General features: G+C 38.5%; 1 non-coding gene across 1 annotated transcript; it reads left to right on the forward strand.

The window, feature by feature from the left end:
* The first annotated feature begins 19,123 nt into the window (after window positions 1-19,123).
* LOC128289891 (small nucleolar RNA R71) lies at window positions 19,124-19,230 on the forward strand. The gene has a single exon (XR_008279533.1). It is a non-coding gene; the product is annotated as a small nucleolar RNA R71 (small nucleolar RNA).
* Window positions 19,231-19,844: the final 614 nt, after the last annotated feature.

Here is a 19,844-nt window from a genome sequence, read left to right on the forward strand (position 1 = left end):
CCCTTTCCCACCATCATTTGTAAAGCCATCCTCGTGGCTCTTGCTATCTTTTCGGCACCGTTGGCTCACTCCCTTTTGAAAAGAAGGTTGCATTCACAAATTCTAAAGAGCGAAAGAAACACTCAATAGATTCTTCATTCGTCTGGACATAAGGGGCCTTGCTAGTGACTGCGGCTATAATGCCCTCCTCCGCATTGATGGTCACTAACCGTCCATCCGTCACTAACTTTAACTTTTGGTGCAACGATGAGGGTATCGCTCCCACTGAATGTATCCATGGCCTCCCTAATAAGCAATTGTAAGAGGGCTTGATATCCATCACCAAGAAGTCTACTTCGTATATACTCGTCCCAATTTCCAAGGGGATGTCAATCCTTCCTATCACCTTCCTTTCCGTACCGTCGAAGGCTCTTACCACATTTTGACATGTCTTCATGTGAGAACCGTCAATGGGTAATCTGTTTAATGTAGACAACGGTAGAACATTTAAGGCCGATCCATTATCGACGAGCACGCTTGGGAGTGTGTACCCCTTGCATCGAGTGGTGATGTGCAAGGCCTTTGTTAACCCCCTGGCCCCTGGTGGGATTTCATCATCATTGAAGTAGATGAAATTATCCGTACTTATGTTATTCACCAACTGGTCCAACTTGTTAATAGATATGTCATGGGTGACATATGTTTCATTGAGCACCCTCATCAATGCATTCCGATGCACCTCAGAACTCAGAAGTAGAGCCAATACTAATATACGAGCCGGCTGCCTACGCAACTGCTCGACCACACTATACCGCTATGCTTAAGGAACTTTAGAAATTCCTTAGCCTCCTCCTCCTTTACTAGCTCCTTAACAGGTACTTCAGCCTCTTTCTCCTTCTCCACACTAACATTTTTTGATTTTGTGGGATCCTCTCTAACACCCACAGTATCATACAGCTTCCCATTCCGCATATGGGAACCCTTTAGATGTACTGGCTATATTTTCCTCCTCCGGCATTGTCACACTGCAGTCATAGCTCCATGGTACCCTCTTGCTATCCTTATAAGGGAAAGGCGTAGGCTTATGGATAATGACCTTAGGCTCCGTTTGTACCCCCACTTTGTTATTCCCTAGCAGGGAAATAATAATCTTTGGCTAGCTAGCTCCTTTCTGTTTATCCTCCAGCACACATACTTGTTTTTCACAAAAGCTACCTTCAAAAATTTGTAGCTCTTTGTTGTCTATAAAGCTTTGCACCAAGGACTTGAATTCTTCACAATCTTGAACTTCATGTCCTTCTTTCTCATGGAACTCACCATAATTCCTTGTTTCTCTTCTCTCATTTTTAAAGGTTAACATACCTCTCTTCATCATCTCCTCCTAAATCACTTTCATAGGTATCCTCACCTCAGCAACATCTTCCTTCATTCTTCTCTCACTAGCTTCGTTAATGGCATTCACTCCTTAATCGCTTTGGCAACGAATTTTCAGTATTAGGGGTATTGTCGAACTTCACTACTTCGCAACGGATTTTCAGTATTAGGGGTATTGTCAAACTTCACTACCCCCATCTTAATAAGCCTCTCTATGGCCTTATTAAAACCGGTACAGTTTTTGATCGAATGCCCCGGTATTCTAGCATGATATTCGCATCTGCCGTTTGCGTCATACCATTTGGGATATGGGGGCTACAGTGGTTTTAAGTGCAAACGAGAAATAGCATGTGCATCATATAAGCTTTGATAAAGCTCACGATACGTCACAGGGATAGGTCTGAACTGCATCCTTTCAGAATTCTGCCTTGTACCCGATTCCTGCCTTTGAGAACTCTGTTGCTTATCCGCAGCTATTTTAGGTTGACCAACTGTGATTGCCTTTGTATTGAAGGTGCTTGTGTTATTCACTTCACTATCCTTTCTCATTGGGGCCAACCTTTTGGTCGCTTCCCCCTCAATTTTGCCACCCATTATGGCATTCTCGATCATTTCACCCGCCATGACTATATCCGCGAAGCTTTTAGTGGTGCATGCAATCATGTAAATGATGAATAGAGCCTTTAGAGTGTTAATGAACAACATGGTAGTCTCCTTTTCTAACAACGGTGGTTGAACTTGTATTGCCACCTCTCTCCATCTCTGTGCATATTGCCTAAAATTTTCATTAGGCTTTCTCTCCATAATTTGAAGCGTGAACCTATTTGGAGTTATGTCAGTCACATGATTGTATTGCTACATGAAGGCCTGTGCAAGATCCCTCCATGAACTTATTCTGGCCCAGCTCAGTTGATTATACCACTTGGCTGCTGCTCCAATTAAACTATCTTGGAAACAGTGGATCAACAGTTGATCATTATTCACGTACCCAGTTGTCCTCCTACAGAACATCTTAATGTGGGCTTCTGGGCAAGTAGCCCCATTGTACTTCTCAAATTCGGGCATCTTGAATTTGTGAGGAAGCACCAAGTCTAGGACCAAGCTTAGATCTTTGGCATCAACTCTATGATGCCCATCAGCATTCTCTAAAGCCTTGAATTTTTCCTCCAACCATTTGCAGCGTTCTTCTAAGTGTCTTGCAGCCTCAGTTCTAAAATCCTCTTTTTCAGCCATGTCTAAGTCAGGAATGACAGGATTTGCGGGATTGTCACCCAAATTAAATCCTGAACCAATTGGGAAATTTATGGGGATCCCAGCATCGACCGACCCTTGTTGAGGCCTTATAGAGACAGACGGCCTCCTAGGAAGTGACTCAGTTGGTGTAGGCACATGGGGTGGGGTGAAACCTGGAGGATGATCCTCACCATCCTCACTAGTAATTGTCATGGGAGCCTTTCCCTTATCAGTGGCCCTCAGTAGTTGAGCCATTTCAGCCATCATGTTCTTTTGAGCCTCCAACATTTGCTCCCTCATGTCGTTTTGCATTTTTTCCAATTGCTCTTGCAATTGGTCCTGCATGTCCTTTTGTAGCTGTTCAAATCTTTGGTCCATATTCTTTGACTTAGCGCGCATACCGTAGGGATGTATTGCTTCCAGATTTTCTTTCTCTTACTCTATTTCTCACTAATAATTTTAACTAATTAGGGCCTTTCTATAAACTCGAATACATATGATGCAATGAGATGCTATGAAATGCAAATGCATGAATGTAAAAAGATGTCGATTCTGATTCAATTTTCATTTTAGAAAACGTTATTTAAGGAACAAAAATCTTTTCATAAAACGATTACAAATACGCTTTCGCCCGTAGGCCTAGAGTCTTAACCCTATCTAATAACAACGCTAACTCTCGTCCTCTGTCTGACGATGACTCATACATTATACTCAGTGTTCTAGCTTGTACTGCCAAATCCTGCAAGTGTTCAGCAACTTCTCGAATCTGAACTAAGGCTTCTCCCATGAGATAATCTCTATTTCCAACTTGATCCTGAAGATGGTGAAATTCTCCCTTCCATTATTCTTCTCTTGCCTCGAACTGCTCAATCCGTAGCTCACAGTCTTGTAGTGCTACTTCCAACCCTCCAATATCGTGCTTCATTTTCTCGATCTTATTCAAGCTTGCCTTTAACTCGATCGTAGAGTTACGACTTCGGTGATGATGAAGAGATCGTCCAAGTTCGGCCACCTTAGTTTTTAATCCTTGATTTTCCTTCTATAGGGCCTGATTATGCGACTGCATCTCTTGGAACTTCTTCTCCCAATACTCGGCCTTGTTTCTTTCTTCCTGAATCTCTTGCTGCCACTGCTCTGAAGATCTCCCTAATCTGACCCTTTTCAACGTTACCTGAGCCTTCTTATAGTGCGTCTTTAAATCATCCCGATCTTCCTCGATCTTTCTCTTTTCCTTTTTCACCTTCTCGACTTCCATCTTTTGAACATCGACGTCGAGACTCAAGCACATTTTTTCCTCTTCGAGCTTCTCAATCCTCTTTTCAAGCTCCAAATTCTTTCTCTCAAACTCTTGCTTCATAACCTCTAACTCTGATGGAATCACCCGTAAGCTCTCCTCTAATGATCGAGCCACCCCCAAAATCGGCCTAGGGACATTATCATTGACTCTCCTACTAAACCATCCTTTATACTCGAGGGTTGACATCAAACCTTCAGTCAAGATCTTCATATAGAAAGGCTTCTTCCAAGCCTCAGAAATCTCTCTCATCCTCTTCTTATAGTGATCTCCTTTATAAAAGAAATCACTCTAAGCTAAACCCTGTGTAGCCGGTATGAACTGCCTCGCTCGATATTGCCTTAGAACAAGCAATGGTGCATATCCAACAACTCCCCAAATTCCTGGCATAGGGACCCAATCAAAATTACCACAGTGGTAAAGGACTTCACTAGGAACCAACCAAGGAGCCTTCTACATAACATCTTCCTCTCGAAGATTCTGAAGAATGTCTATCCACCTCTCCTCTAAAATGTCAACTCTCCTAGGCACGTCTACTGCTTCCTTTAAGGGAGAATAACCCTCAAAGAATACTCGGCAAAGAACCTTATCAAGCTTCCAAAAATGACTGTGGAACCAAACCAACAGCAACTGTGCAATCCAATGAATCTACCCTCGCCGGCCCTCCGACATGCACTCAAAGATCTAAATGTCTCAGGTAGAATTGTTGGTACCGGTGTATTCTGCTTACCGACACGATCGAACAAATCCGTAACTGCATCATCTATGTACCTCAATGCCTTTGGGAAAATTACCATGCTGTAAATGCTCAAAGCCAGGACGTCGACCCTTTTCTTTACATCTCGATGTGTCGATATCAAATCCCTCAAAACGGCCCATGGAATGCATTTACTATCACCCTTTTGCTGTACACTAGCTACAGCCCACTGCTCACTCATCCCAATAATCATCACCAACTTCTTTGCAAAAGTTGGAAGACTAGCAGCCTAACATAAGCCTTGTGACCCTGAATCCTCGGCCAACGCAGTAAAATTGTATACTCCTCCAAAGTAGGTACAAGATCTAAATCACCAAATGTAAAGCAACTATAAGCAGGGTTCCAGAACTGTACCATAGCTCGAAACAAGTGTCTATCTACTTTGACATCTAACAAATAGGGAGGTCTCCATAATTCTGATAAAAAAGCTGCTTAGCCTCGTCATCCCATTGGGCCCAAATGTCTCTCAACTCCTAAAACTCATTCTACGTCAAATTAATACGGGTGAAGTCCCACAACTCTGATGTATACCCCTCAGTTACACTATCTCCTTTTTCTAACTGGGTTTTCTCTGACCAGGTACAGGCAGAGGCATTGTCCTCCACTTTATCAAGATATTCATTCCCCATTACAAAACTTTCTAACTCAGAAATCGAACCGTGAATCGATATCTTTGAATGTTGAATGACATGCAATGATAGCAAAATAAAATAGGTCAGTATTATATATATAAGAAATGATAAACAAGTACTTGCAAGGGTAGCTTACTAAAGGCTATCACTATTTTCCCTAGGGTAAGCACTTAAAGTTCACTATATGAGTTTTAGTTCTAAAGAAAGGGTACCTGAACTAGCAGATTCCTCAATCCTCACCCATTATAGGCTCATATAGACCGAGTTCAGTTCAGGGGGACACGTTTCCCTATGGCCATATGGAGATGAAAATCTCACGAAGACATAGGTACAATTTCCAGGAAGCAATTCACTAGCTCATACGGAGGTGAAAACCTCACCAAAGCGTAGCTTCTCACTCCCACTTAAAGGTGCGACCAACGATCATGCAAATACAATGTGTGCAGATAATATAACAAACATATGCAGCGAACACATGACAAGAGATCTTTATCTTTAAATACTTTCAAATTTTTAGCATTAAGATGGAAAGTTATCAATTTTTTTTGGCTTGACTCTCTTATTGTCCCCAGTGGAGTCGCCAAGCTGTCGAAACCCTTTTAAAATGAGTTTGGAAAAAACAGGGTTTGACTTTTAAAAAATGAAAAAAATGGGAGTCGCCACCAATCAGTTTAAGTGTGATTGAAGCACCTTCAAACCACTTTTGGTTGAAATCATTTGTTTTGGTCTACGAAATCAAGAAAACCGATTCGAAAGTCGATTATGTACGAGGAAGGGTTAGCACCCCCGTAACGCCCAAAAATTGGTACCAAATTGAATAACTGTTTGTATTTAATGTCAAAAGTTTGAAAGAATTTAGAAATAAGGTCTCCTTTTAAAACCATAATAATTTGAAAAAAAGAAATCAAGATTCCTTCGCTTTAAAAGAGTACAAACACCACATCCAACATGATTGGACATGATATCCTTAAACTTTCGCAACCGAAATCATCTTGTAATTTGTGAAACTCGTTTAAAAGGATTTTTTAGGCATTTAGACAAACGGGAAATCGCAACCCAGCATGTTAGGGCACTACTTCCAAAATTAACCTACATAATACTTACTTTAACATTCTATGTATATATAATATAAAGGACGATAAATAATGGTATAAATTACAATATACATTATCATTTCATGTATGGTCATGGATAACATATATATACATGCATTGTCATTACATGCAAAATACAACGTAGAGCATAATGAATTCAATGATATAAATTGTATAATACATATATATATATATATATATATATATATATATAACAACCTCATGCAAATGTACCTTAAATCAACATAAATGATTATTTCTCATGTAAATATGTAAAAACAATAACAAATATTCTATAAAAATTTTAACCTACTAAACAATAACGAAATAAAAAAAGAAAACAAAAAGTAAATAAGAAAATTATAGACATATGAAATATAAATTAAAAAATAAAGATATTCATAAATTTTAGAACAATATGAAAATAATAAAGGAAAACCCTTTTTTTTAAATGATTAATATATATATAGAAACCATATTATAGGGTATAATAACTTAATATATTAACAAAATAATGTACTAAATATTAATATTACCCATATTTATTTAATAATAAAATGAAAAATCTATATAATTAATGAGTGATAAAGTAGTATATTTTTATAATGAAATAAAAGTAATGCAAGGTATAATATATGGTAAAATATATAGTGTATAATATATTTTGTAAACAAAATATATAATAATATAAACCATATGGTAAGTGAAAAAAAATAAAATGTATATAATGTAATGTATAATAAAAGGAAAAATACTATAAGGAATAATATAATAAAATATGATATGGAATAAAATATAAATAAAATATAATGAAATAAAAATACTATCCTATAAATAAGGATAATATATACTATTAAATAAAATTTACACAATTAATTAATGCAGGGCCAACATACCAAAGGGCTATGGTGACATTATTTCACGATATGATGCACAAGGAAATTGAGGTGTATGTTGATGATATGATTGCCAAATCTCGAACAGAAGAGAAACATATTGAAGTTTTAAGGAAACTGTTCTTGAGATTAAGGAAGTTTCAGTTAAAACTTAATCCAGCAAAGTGTACTTTCGAAGCCAGGTCGAGGAAGTTACTAGGTTTTGTGGTCAGTGAAAAAGGAATAGAAGTTGACTCAGACAAAGTTAGAGCCATACGAGATTTGCCTTCACCGCGTACTCAGAAAGAAGTTCGGGGTTTTCTTGGAAGGTTGAGTTATATTGCTCAGTTTATTTCACAATTAATGGAGAAATGTGACCCTATATTTCGCCTCCTTAGAAAACAAAACCAAGGTACTTGGAATGAGGAATGCCAGAATGCCTTTGATAAAGTCAAGCAATACTTGTTAAACGCTCCAGTACTATCTCCACCTAGTCCAGATAAACTATTAATTCTGTACTTGTCGGTGTTTAGTAATTCTATGGGATGTGTGCTTGGTCAACATGACGAGTCGGGAAGAAGGGAGAAGGCGATATACTACCTCAGTAAGAAATTTACAGAGTGTGAGATGAGATATTCGCCAATTGAGAAATTGTGTTGTGCTTTAATCTGGACAACTCGAAGGTTAAGACAGTACATGCTATATCATACTACTTGGCTTATTTCAAAACTTGATCCTTTAAAGTATATGATGGAATCAACAGCGTTGAATGAGAGAATGGCAAGATGGCAAATTCTGCTTTCAGAGTTTGACATAGTCTATGTGAGCCAGAAGGCTATAAAAGGAAGCGCGTAGCAGAATTTCTGGCTAGTAGAGCTCTAGAAGACTATGAGCCGTTGGATTTTTATTTCCCAAATGAGGAGTTGATGTGTGCAGCAACTATAGAGGATTATCCTTGGAAACTGAGCTTTGATGAGGCATCAAATGCGGTAGGAAATAGAATTGGGGCAGTCCTGATATCCCTAAATGGTGATTATTATCCATTCACGTGCAAGTTGGATTTTGATTGTACAAACAATATGGCCGAATATGGAGCGTGCATCATGGGACTCTGAGCAGCTATAGGGCGAGGAATAAGAATCTTGGAAGTATATGGAGACTCTGCGTTGGTAATTTACCAGCTTAAAGGTGAATGGGAGACAAGGGATCCTAAACTAATCAATTATCGAAAGGTAGTTTTGGGGTTACTTGAAGAGTTCGATGACATCACTTTCAATTATATCCTACGAAACGAAAACCAGATGGTAGATGCTCTAGCAACCTTGGCTTCAATGATTAAAGTGAATAAAGAGGAGGAGATGAGACCCATTCAGGTGAGTATCTTTGAGGCTCTAGCTCATTGTTGTAACATTGAGGAAGAAGAAAAGGATGATAACCCTTGGTATCAGGATATATTGCGATATGTGAGAGATCGTAAATACCCAGAACAGGCAACTGAAAATGACAAGTGAACTTTAAGGAGATTAGCCTGCTATTACGTCTTGGATGGGGACATATTGGGCAATGAATGAATGCGGAGGGACTAATTGGGCAATTAGCCCATTTTTCAAAAACACGCGGATCCTCCCCGGGTCATCGGGTCAACACGCGGATCTAATCCTTGAAACGATGCCGTTTTAGAGCTTATTATTTTAAGCTAAACGATGTCGTTCTAATAAGGCTATATAAGCCAGATTTTTAACTTAAAATTCATTGGAAGCCCGGTTTTGAAGAAAAGAAAGAAATCCTCTGAAAAAGGATTTGGGGCCGACCTCAGAGATCTGTCGAGCCCCCGTTCTCAAACACCCACGCTTCCAAGCGCCATCGCCAACGCCGCCACGTGCGGCGGTCGGAAGTTGGAAAACTTCCCGTTTCAACACAAAATTAGAAACGGTTCATCTCCTCTTTTCCCTTTTCATGTTACCAGCATATATTTTGTAAAAAAAAAAAGAAATATTCACCTCTGTATTCTTTGATAATCTGCCTATGTTTCTCTTATTTTTATCTATATCCACTGTTTTTTTTACAACGATAGCACTCGGGCTTTATAGCCACTGTTTACAATATATTTACATCTTTATTTTATTTCCTTGCCATATTTGTTTCGTCTCTGTCGTTTCTTTCCCTTTTTTACAGATGATTGAGGAAAATCCGGCAACGATCGTGCTGACAACATAGATCTACTGGTGGCGTTGATCACGACGTGATTCAAAGCCTGGAATCAAGGCCTGGAATCTCGGGACTGATAGTGGGTTACGCGAGACGAACAGTCACGTCGTTTGGAATGCTTGCGGCGCTAGTGTTTTTGGAAACCCTAGGGTTTCCTGATTCAATTTAGGTTTTGGGCCTTACTGGGCTTCACTGCTTTGGGTCTGCTTGGGCCGTCCATTTGGGGGTTAGGTGTAACCGAGTTGTTTGGGTTGTCACCCGGCATAAGGTTTAAGTATTTAGGTCAAATGTAAACGGGTAATGGGCTGTAAATGTAAATGAATTTTGGGCTTTGTGTTGTCAATGGACTGTAATAAATAAACATTCATTTATTTATTTTTTTTTTGGCTTTAAGGCCTGGGCAAATTTGGGCTACTACATGTAAGAGTTATAGTTGAATAAACTATGATGACCTCTTCTAGGTAGTCTACGTAATTGTTATCCTCAAAGATATATGTGATTTTTTTGTTTCTGATGAACTTCTTATCGTGTGAGAATGTTAGCTAACTCTAATACTAGATGAAAGCATTGTTGGTCTAATCGGTTTATAAGCAGTATTTTCTTCTGGTTTTCTCTGAGGAATCATTAGGAATTTATTATTCTCTTATGAATTATGTTCTTAGATTCCTGGTATGGTATCGTATCTTGGATTTCCTTATCTTGGTTTTCCTATTGTTCATACTTCGTAAATTATTAATCATGGCTCATTTTTGAAGTGTGTTCATTGACTTGTGATAACTATGTCTGTTATGATCATGTTTCTGGTTCGATCATAGAAACATGGTGATTCTGGCATCTGAAACCTTTAATTTTGTGAAAGGAATTGACATCAGCAATAGTAATAGTAGTGAAATCACAAGCTCTAATTTGTATGATAGACTTCTTTTCTCAGGTAAGCTAATTAAAGTTAATGCATTCAATCAGGATATCTTTGTTTCTTTGAACTAGTATGATTGTAAAGGTCTTTGATAGCTTGATAAGAGAATTTTGAAAGATTGTGTGTATGAATTGTTTTAATAACATGAAGAAGGGAGCATTTCAATATGTATTATAAGATGGTTGAAATTGACTCAATTGCTTTAACAGAGTGAGTTGATCACTTGACATGTGAATTGATTTATGTGTGTTTAAAGTATCCTCAAGAATGGTAATAAATTTAGTGCATTCATGAGTTTATGAATAGATAGTCTGATGTAGAGAAATTACATTCTTGAAAGCTTGATATAAAGATATATATCTATTAGAATTGTTCTAATTGAATGATGTTATCATGATTAAAGTTGTTCTGATTGGTAAAGTTATCACAGTTATGAAATGGTTGAATGATCTATGCATGTTAACAAAGTTCGAAACAGTTAAAAGTATTATTAATCGAAGCTCTAGTTCTGAGTTCAATTTGAACTGAGTAAAGAATTTATGATTTTCAGTGATGCATTGTTGAAGAAATTGGAATGTGTCTAAATACAAGAATGTAAAGAGGTAGTTTGTACTTTTGGATGGTTAAAGTCATGTTAAAAGAGAACTGTTCGACTGGTGCTTTAGAGACAGTCACTTCTATGTCTATGTTGTGAATTTGATGATTTCGTATGTTTGATGAAAAATGTCATATGCTTCCTGATCCTAATGCGTTAAAGTATCTAATGTCGCAGAAAGATCTAAATTTAAGACAATGTGAATGTTTTGAGATGTTAAAAAACTGTGAGTAATTATCGATTTACCTTTTGGAAAGCAAGTATGGTTACAGATGCTTGAATGGATTTTTTTTTTGAGGTTTAGATACATGACCTAGCTAAATTAAATGCTAAAGCAAGGTTTTCTTTGTGAAACTGGGAAGCTCAGAAATGTGATAGCAGGTAGTAATCTAAATAAGTTCAGAGTGAGTTTACTTCTGATGTTGAATTTCAAGTCAGACCTAAATCCTGTTATTCTCATTTTTCTAAGATAGAAAGTTGCGAATAAGATGAATTCGAAGTTTTATGCAGAAGTTGTCGTACAAGGCTCAGTGGTAGCTCATCTGTTCATTCAAGAGTAACAAAATGCGCAGTTATATAAAGTAAATGTGCTAGTGATTGCGTATGTTACATGATATTTTAGAATCCTTATTCAGATGACGATATGTAAATAGATAAAAGTCAAAAATCAAGTGTATTCAAGATTAATATTGATCGCGTGATTTGTAACAAGTAATAAATATTTATAATAAAGATCAAACCTAGACTAACTATTATCGCGATGAAAAGGCAAACGCACTTATCGAACAATAGTATAGTAATGGCAAGACCGTGATATCGTACCCAAGGGAACCAAAAGTACCAATAATAACTATCTTTTTATTATCTAGCCTAGGAATAAAAGGATTTGTTTATTAAACTAATTATCTAAACTAATTAACTAATTTAATTAAAGCGAAGAGAAAATTTGGAAAAAGACTTGAAGAGAAGCAATTGATAAAAATGACACCCAAGGAGGAATCCACCTAGATTTCACTTGTTATCTGACTCTGAACTGGACGATTTATTCACTTGACTTGATCCGTGAGACTCCCTAACATATGTTATTATCCCTTTCGAGACTAATAACGTCTAACCCTCAGTTGAATTAATCGAAATTTCTTTCTTAATTAAAACCCATAGGGAAGTAGTAAATCACTCTATGGACTCCCATATTAGGTTTCACCCTAATTCGATAAAATCTCATAACCCTATTTTTAGGCGTTCGATCAACTCTGCTTAATTATGCCAAATCTACTCTTAGGCAGGGTCATTCCTCCTCTGCATAAGCACATCAAATCATGAATTAATACCCAGAATATTAACTCAAGCATTAAGAACACATAATTAAGAACAAATCAAGTATTTATCATACAGTTCAGATAATAATAACAAGATCCATCATAGGTTTTATCCCCCTTAGGTATCTAAAGGGTTTAGTTCATAATAAAATAAGAGTACATCTCAAAAGTATAAAAATAACAAAACATGAAGAAAACTCTAAAACCCCTGAAGGAATTCTAAGAGAGATCTTCAGTCTTGGAGTAGCTCTGGCTTTTGGGATGGATCGTCTGGCTTCTTTCAAGTAATTCCTAGCATGTGGTTCTGTATTTCAAAAAAGTTCTGGAAGAGGCCTCCTCTCTGGGTCATACTTAGGGTGTTTATATAGGCTTTGGATTGGCTTTCGTCCTCCTTAAGTACCCTTTTTCCGTATAAAATACAACTCTTTGAAAAAGGGACACTCCCGTGTGCCACGACCGTGTGACGTGATTTACAGGTCGTGTTCGATCCGTTAAATTGCCATGGTCGTGTGGGCTCAATGGCCAGGCCGTGTGAATCATGCAAACCTTGGTCGACACCCCAGAAGGCCACGGGCGTGTGAAATGCTTGTGTGGCAAGGCTTAGGCCATGTGATCTTCTCGATTTGGTCTATTTTGTCCCTTTTTAGCTCGTTTTTGGCTCCTTTTGACTCTTGGTGCTCTCCTGAGTACAAAACATGAAATAATCATATTAAGAGCACCAAAATCCACAATTCTAATAGTAAACATCCATAAATATACTAAGTATTTGGGGTAAAACTATGTATAATTTGGCGTTTATCAAATACCCCCACACTTAAGCATTTGTTTGTCCTCAAGTAAAACTATCATTTACTGCTAGAATTCATTCTTTTCAATCACATGATCAGTATTGATAATGTTGCAAACTATTCCACGGTTATACAGTGAGAATTTAACTATAGGGTTATTAAAAGCCTCAAACAATCTAAATCGGATATTTTGATAATAAAAATGATAGGTAATCTCCTTCCTCTAAGTAATCAACTTTAGCCCTAAATATACAAGTGATGACATCCTATCTAAAGATTCACTCAAATCACTCAAAGTGTTTAAGGTTCAAGATTAAGCACTCGATTGTCTAACATGAAAAGTTATTACCATAGGCTTGTATGAAAATCAAATCTTCCCCACTTGTAAATGATATGATACACTAATCAAAAAGTCTTTGCATGGTTGTAATGGAGTTTAGGTTACAGCTACGGATACAAGCTGAAGAACAGGGGTTAGAATCGAGATAATTTCAATATGTTACCCCACTATCAAAAACTTAATTACTGAACCACAAACAAATATCTAGAACTATTTTACATGAGTTCATGACAACTTTAGCTTGCTGAGAATTACATTATTTTTTTTTAAGAACAAATCAAGTAATACAATACAGAAATCATACTTCATGATTCAGTAACAAAAAATGGGAACACGGTGAGGTAATAATATTAAAATTAATCTCGATAACAAGGTAAATTAGGTAAGAGGATTTCAACAATAATGGGTTAATGGGTTAATGATAAGGGTTAATCAATTAAAAAAAGGTTAGTATTCTCAAAGGGGGTTCGCTAAGGGTTTAATTATGTGAGAAGGCTTTTTATGGAGTAAATGAGTTAAATCCTAAGTGCCTTTATCATCTTAGTATATCAAATCATACGTGTGATCTCGACATGTATAATCGAAGCAAGTTCTAGAATAACAGTTCAATGTTGACACACTCAAACCACAAAAGAAGTGAGCAAGAAAGAAAGCTATATGCTCAAAAGGCTCAAAAATCTCACCAAAAATTTGGGTTTTTTATGTCATTTCTGTATACTTAGGATTTCAAGATAATACCTCAATTTAGGAGAAATAGTCTAAAAATTTTATTTCTCAAAATATCAACTTATCATGCTCGATTCTTTAAGGTCCCATAATCAAATAATCATGCATAATTTCCTTGGTCTAATTCACGACATATCAACAATAATTATATATCAATCAAAATTCATTCTATCAATATTATGAGAAGATCACTTAAGCACAAGACCAAATTCAGGGATTTGAGAATTATGTAAAAAGTTAGGTTTCATGTTCACCTCCCCACACTTAAGATGTACATTGCCCTCAATGTATAGAGAAAGATTATTCAAAATAAAGAAAATCATAAGAGGAAAGGAGGTGAAACTCCCTGTTATATGGATGTGAAGCTTGATTCTGAGGATGGAGTGCTCGGGGAAAGTGGTAGCTGCCATTGTTCTTGGCTAGATGAAGAAATTGGGTCGTTGAACATGGCGCTCGTGAGGAATTGTTTCCCTTTTGTTTCCTCATTCCGTAAAATATTCCTAGCAGCTTTGCTTGGAAGTCTATAGAATCATGAAGTGCTTATTAAGAGTTGGTGTGGAAGAGAGCATAGTGGAATTACTTGTTAGAAATACCAGAAAATAGAAAAAAGTAAAATTTACTAATATAGATATGTCTTTCAAAATAAAATAATAAAATTGAAATGAAAATAAAAAATAAAATAAAATAAAATAAAATAAAAATAAGAATAAAAAAATAAGAGGATTCAATGATCCTCGTCGGTGGGGCCCTCAGGTGGTGGTGCTGGAGTGGCGATGTGAAAGTGATGGCATAGCTGCTGCATCATGGCCTGCATATCGTCCATCTGTCAGTCCCATCGCCGATCTCGCTCGTGAATCATCTCGAACTGCGTAGTGCAATACTGCTCGAAGTGGGCGAGTCGGTCGGAAAGATGTGCCAATGAAGTAGCCGCATGAACTGGTCGTTCCCTAGGTGGTGCGGTGGAAGGCTCCTCATGATGTGGGGGAACATCATCAGGGATGTCCTCAAGATCCTCCTCATCAATGGCACGCGAGAGACGGTGCTGAGGAGGATCGGTCCCACGTCGGCACTCGATCATCCTCATGTGTAACATAGTCGTGATGCCCTGTGGGGACATCTGACCTATCAGGGTAAGCGTTGATGACTGGGTCGCGGTGTTGAAGAGGCCGAAGTGTCTGGCAAGGCGTGTCACATAGGGGTCGATGGAGATTACTCCCTTCCTATGTCGCTCGGTCTGATGGCGAATAGCGAAAGCAATGAAGTAGGCCAAGTTTGTCACGTGTGCATTCGCCATGCACCATAAATAGTAGGCGTCGTGGGTGTTGACGATACCGGTGCTCTCTCTCCTTCCGGTCAAGGTGTGTGCCAATATGGCATGGAGATTTTGTATCGAAGGGGGGAGAGCTGAGGCCTTCGAACGGCTGGGGTCGTAGGTAGAAGAGATTGGTGCCAAGCCTTCCAGCATAAGGAGAGGGAGATGTGGATATTGTGTGATAGTGCATTCATATCCTCCTCCTCCATAAACTCATCGGTGTAAAGTCCCAGAGTAACTCTAAACTCTGGGACACTCGTCATCACCACTTGTAAATGAAAAGTAGAGCATAATTCTAAAGTTAACTCTAAATAAGTGGGCTCGGTAATAGTGAAGAATCGTTCCTATGGGTTTGTAGACGGGAGGGCACGGATGGCATCAACGAGCTGGACTTACTCTACGGCAGCCCAGTCGATGCAGCGACCTGTTGTGATAGGCTGTGCGCATAGTATCTGAAATAGCTCCTCCTGCGAAGCTTGCGAAAATTTAAGAAACAGGTACCGAACTTCGGCTGTAGCACGTACCGAGGATGAATTCGGTCCCTTACGTATTTTTGAGGAAGGGACCACAGCCTTCTTGCCTCTTAATGACGACATAATGTACCTGAAAATACATGAGCATTGATAGAATCCAAGATACATCAGTAGTTAAGCAATAGGACTAAAATTAGTATATGCGATTTAGTAGCTTAAACAAGTCAAATATAGAAAATTCTAAAGCCAATTCCTAACTTGTCTAAAACATATTTGTAATAGTAACAATATCTATGCAAAGCATGTAGAATACTAATGTAGCAACACAAATTGAAAAAATAAGGTTGAGAAAGTGAACCAAAGGCTGTTGTAAGGCGGTGCACGGGCGTGTGGTGGCGAGCACGGGCATGTGACACGGAGAGAAAGTTGTGTGGTGGGAAAATAGAGGGTATAGGGAAGGGAAAATAGGGATTAATGCAAGGAGAGTGAATTTGAGGGTGGTTTGGGGTTGGCGAAGAGAGAATTTGGGGAATGGTGGCCGGAATAGGGATTAGGGTTTGGGGGAGGTAGATTTCGGCTAGGGTTTTGAAAGAAGGAAGAAGATGAACAGTGGTTTGTTTATATAGGGGAGGGTCACATGGCCTAGGGCTACTCCCGTGTACTTTGAGGGTGAGCCCGTGTTTTTCAAATTTTGTGAGTTAGGTCGTGCCCGGCTACTATCACACGCCCGTGTGTCTTGGGCGTGTGTCAAACACAGCCATATCACACGGTCGTGCCTAGCTTTGTTCGCTTCTCCCACACCCGTGTTTTATGGTAGCACGCCCGTGTATTGTTGTACATGGCTGAATGGCACGAGCGTGTCACACGCCCGTGTCGAAGAAACAAAATCGAGCCTTGTCCCTGGCACACTCGTGTTTTTCCTATCAAGTTCACCCACGGCCATGTCGCACGGCCGTGGGGATTTATCGCACCCCGTGTTTTGGGAAATCATGTCTTGCTTCAACACGGCCGTATCGCACAGTCGTGTCTCTTCCCCTGTTTGGCCAAGGCTTTAGGCACGCCCGTGTCCCTAGCCATGTGTGCTGAAAAACTTTACAATTCAAAGACTAAGTTAATTGATTAGAAGTGTGAGAAGTTAAAAATAAAGAAATCAAAATATGTTAGTGCTTGGGTTGCCTCCCGAGAAGTGCTTATTTATATTCTAAGCTCGACTTACCTCTCTGTTGATTTATCATGGTGGTTTGAGGAGTTCATACTCCTCGTTCCTACTTTCAATCTTAAAATAAGGTTTTAATAGGGTGTTGTTTACCTTAAAAGTGCCAAACTTGGGATGACTCACCTCAATCGTACCGAATGGGAAAATACTGAGTACCGTAAGAGGCATTTCCTCATTTGGTGTGGCAGTGACAATGTGGGGATCTGCGGCATCCAGTAAGACTTTATCGCCAACCTGAAGTTGATTAGGAGAGGAATCGGGCTTGTTTTGGCGTAGTTTCGGTTTATCACATGTTCTCGGTTTGTGTGCTCGCCATTCATCTAGCTCCTCTATTTGAAGCTTTCGTTCCTCATGGGTGTCTTTGTTCTCTATATAATAATAGTGCACTATCTCTGTTGTCTTGGTTCGAAGGGGTTCCTGCAAGGATGATTGAGTATTAGTTTTATCATCGGCAGGTTTTATAGCGTTATCTTGAGTTTTAGAGGTTTTGACTGAGTCGTGTGCTTGAAGTGTTACTGCATCGTCACCTACACGAAATGTTAGCTCTCCTGTGCCTACATTAATAATCGTTCTGGAAGTTGCTAAAAAGGGTCGTCCTAAAATTAAAGGTACCTCGTTATCCTCATCCATATCTAAGACAACAAAGTCTACTGGGTAAATAAACTTATCAATTTTAATGAAAACATCTTCAATAATACCCTTAGGAAATCTAACTGTTTTGTCAGCCAATTGTATGCTCATCCTAGTCTGTTTGGGTTTACCGAGACCGAGTCGTTTAAACATTTTATAGGGTATAACATTTATACTTGCCCCTAGATCAGCTAAGGCATTATTCACAGATAAACTACCAATTAAGCAAGGAATTGTAAAACTCCCTGGATCTTTCAATTTGTTAGGTAGCTTATTCTTTAGAGTAGCTGAGCAGACTGCATTGAGTTCCACATGCGATGTAGCATCTAATTTCCTTTTATTGCTCAGAAGTTCCTTTAAGAATTTTGCTGAGTTGGGCATCTGCGAAAGAACTTCAATAAAGGGTAAGTTAATATGTAATTTCTTTAAGAGTTTGACAAACTTACCGAATTATTCTTCTGTTTTGTCTTTCGTCATCGCTTTAGGATATGGCACACGAGGTTCATGATTCGTACTTACCTATTTGGGATTATTATTGTTTACCTCTTCTCGTCCTTTGTTCATCGCGTTGTTTTACTGTATTTCTGGCTCGGGTGCATGAGTCCGTCCTTATTTTGAGTGCTAATTGCATTGAGGTATTCCCTCGGATTAGGTTCAGTATTACTTGGTAAGCTACCTTGTGGTCGTTCGGAGATTAGTTTGGACAGCTGGCCTATCTGAGTTTCGAGTACTTGGATCGATGCTTGTTGATTCTTAAGTGCTGTCTCGGTATTTTGGAAATGGGTTTCTGACACCGAGATAAATTTAGAAAGCATCTCTTCAAGTTTTGGTTTCTTCTCTTGTTGATAAGATGGCTGTTGAAAACCCTGAGAATTTTGTGGCTTTTGATTCCCTTGACCACCCTAGGAGAAATTTGGGTGGTTCCTCCAACCTGCATTATAAGTATTACTGTATGGATTATTTTGAGATCTAAAGTTATTGTTACCCATATAGTTGACTTGTTCTTCTTCAGTTGTAGGATTGAAGGATTGTTATTCTGTATGCAAACCTCCCCCACTTGAGTCACACCTCATTACTGGATGTACCTGCGTAGAACCAAGAAAACTATCAATCTTTTTATTGAAAAGTTCTACCTGATTAGAGAGCATGGTGACTGAATCGATGTTATAAACATCGGCTGTTTTCGTTGGCTTTGTCTTCATAACTTGCCACTGATAATTGTTCAGTGACATCTCCTCTATGAATTCATAGGCATCTTCCAGTGTTTTATTGTTGATGGTTCCGCCAGCAGCTACGTCAATCATTTGTCTTGTCGAGGGATTCACACCATTTTAGAATGTTTGAACTTGCAGCCAAAGCGGTAACCCATGGTGAGGACACCTTCTCAGTAAGTCCTTGTATCTCTCCCATGCATCGTAAAGTGTTTCTAAATCCATCTGCACAAAAGAAGAGATATCATTACATAATTTAGTCATTTTAGCTGGCGAAAAATATTTTAGTAAAAATTTATTGGTCATTGGTTCCCAAGTAGTGATAGACCCTCGTGGTAACGAGTTCAACCATTGCTTGGCTTTGTTTCTCAGTGAAAAGGGAAATAATTAAAGACGAATGGCATCATCAGAAACACCATTGATTTTGAATGTATTGCAAAATTCAAGAAAATTTGCCAAGTGCGTGTTGGGATCCTCATCCTGCAAACCATTAAACTGAACAAACTACTATATCATTTGAATTGTGTTAGGTTTTAGTTCGAAATTATTCACAGCAATAGCAGGTCTAACTATACTAGACTCAGTTCCAGTTAAAGAAGGTTTAGCATAGTCATACATAGTATGTGGAACAGGATTTTGATTAGCTACAATTGCAGGAGGCATCTGATTACCTGGGTTTTCAGCCATCTCTTCGGTTGGGGTTTGAGTATCGTCTTCTCGCTCGTTCTCCGTGTATCATAAACTATGCCTTATTTCTCTTTGATTTCTATGAACTGTGCGATCGATTTCTTCATCAAAAAGTAATGGTCCTGATGGGTTTCTTCTAGTCATAAACTATAAAAACCTGCCAAGAGAGAGAAAAAGTAAATTAA

The sequence above is a fragment of the Gossypium arboreum genome, chromosome 2 (genome assembly GCF_025698485.1).
Source record: "Gossypium arboreum isolate Shixiya-1 chromosome 2, ASM2569848v2, whole genome shotgun sequence".
Classification (NCBI taxonomy): domain Eukaryota; kingdom Viridiplantae; phylum Streptophyta; class Magnoliopsida; order Malvales; family Malvaceae; genus Gossypium; species Gossypium arboreum.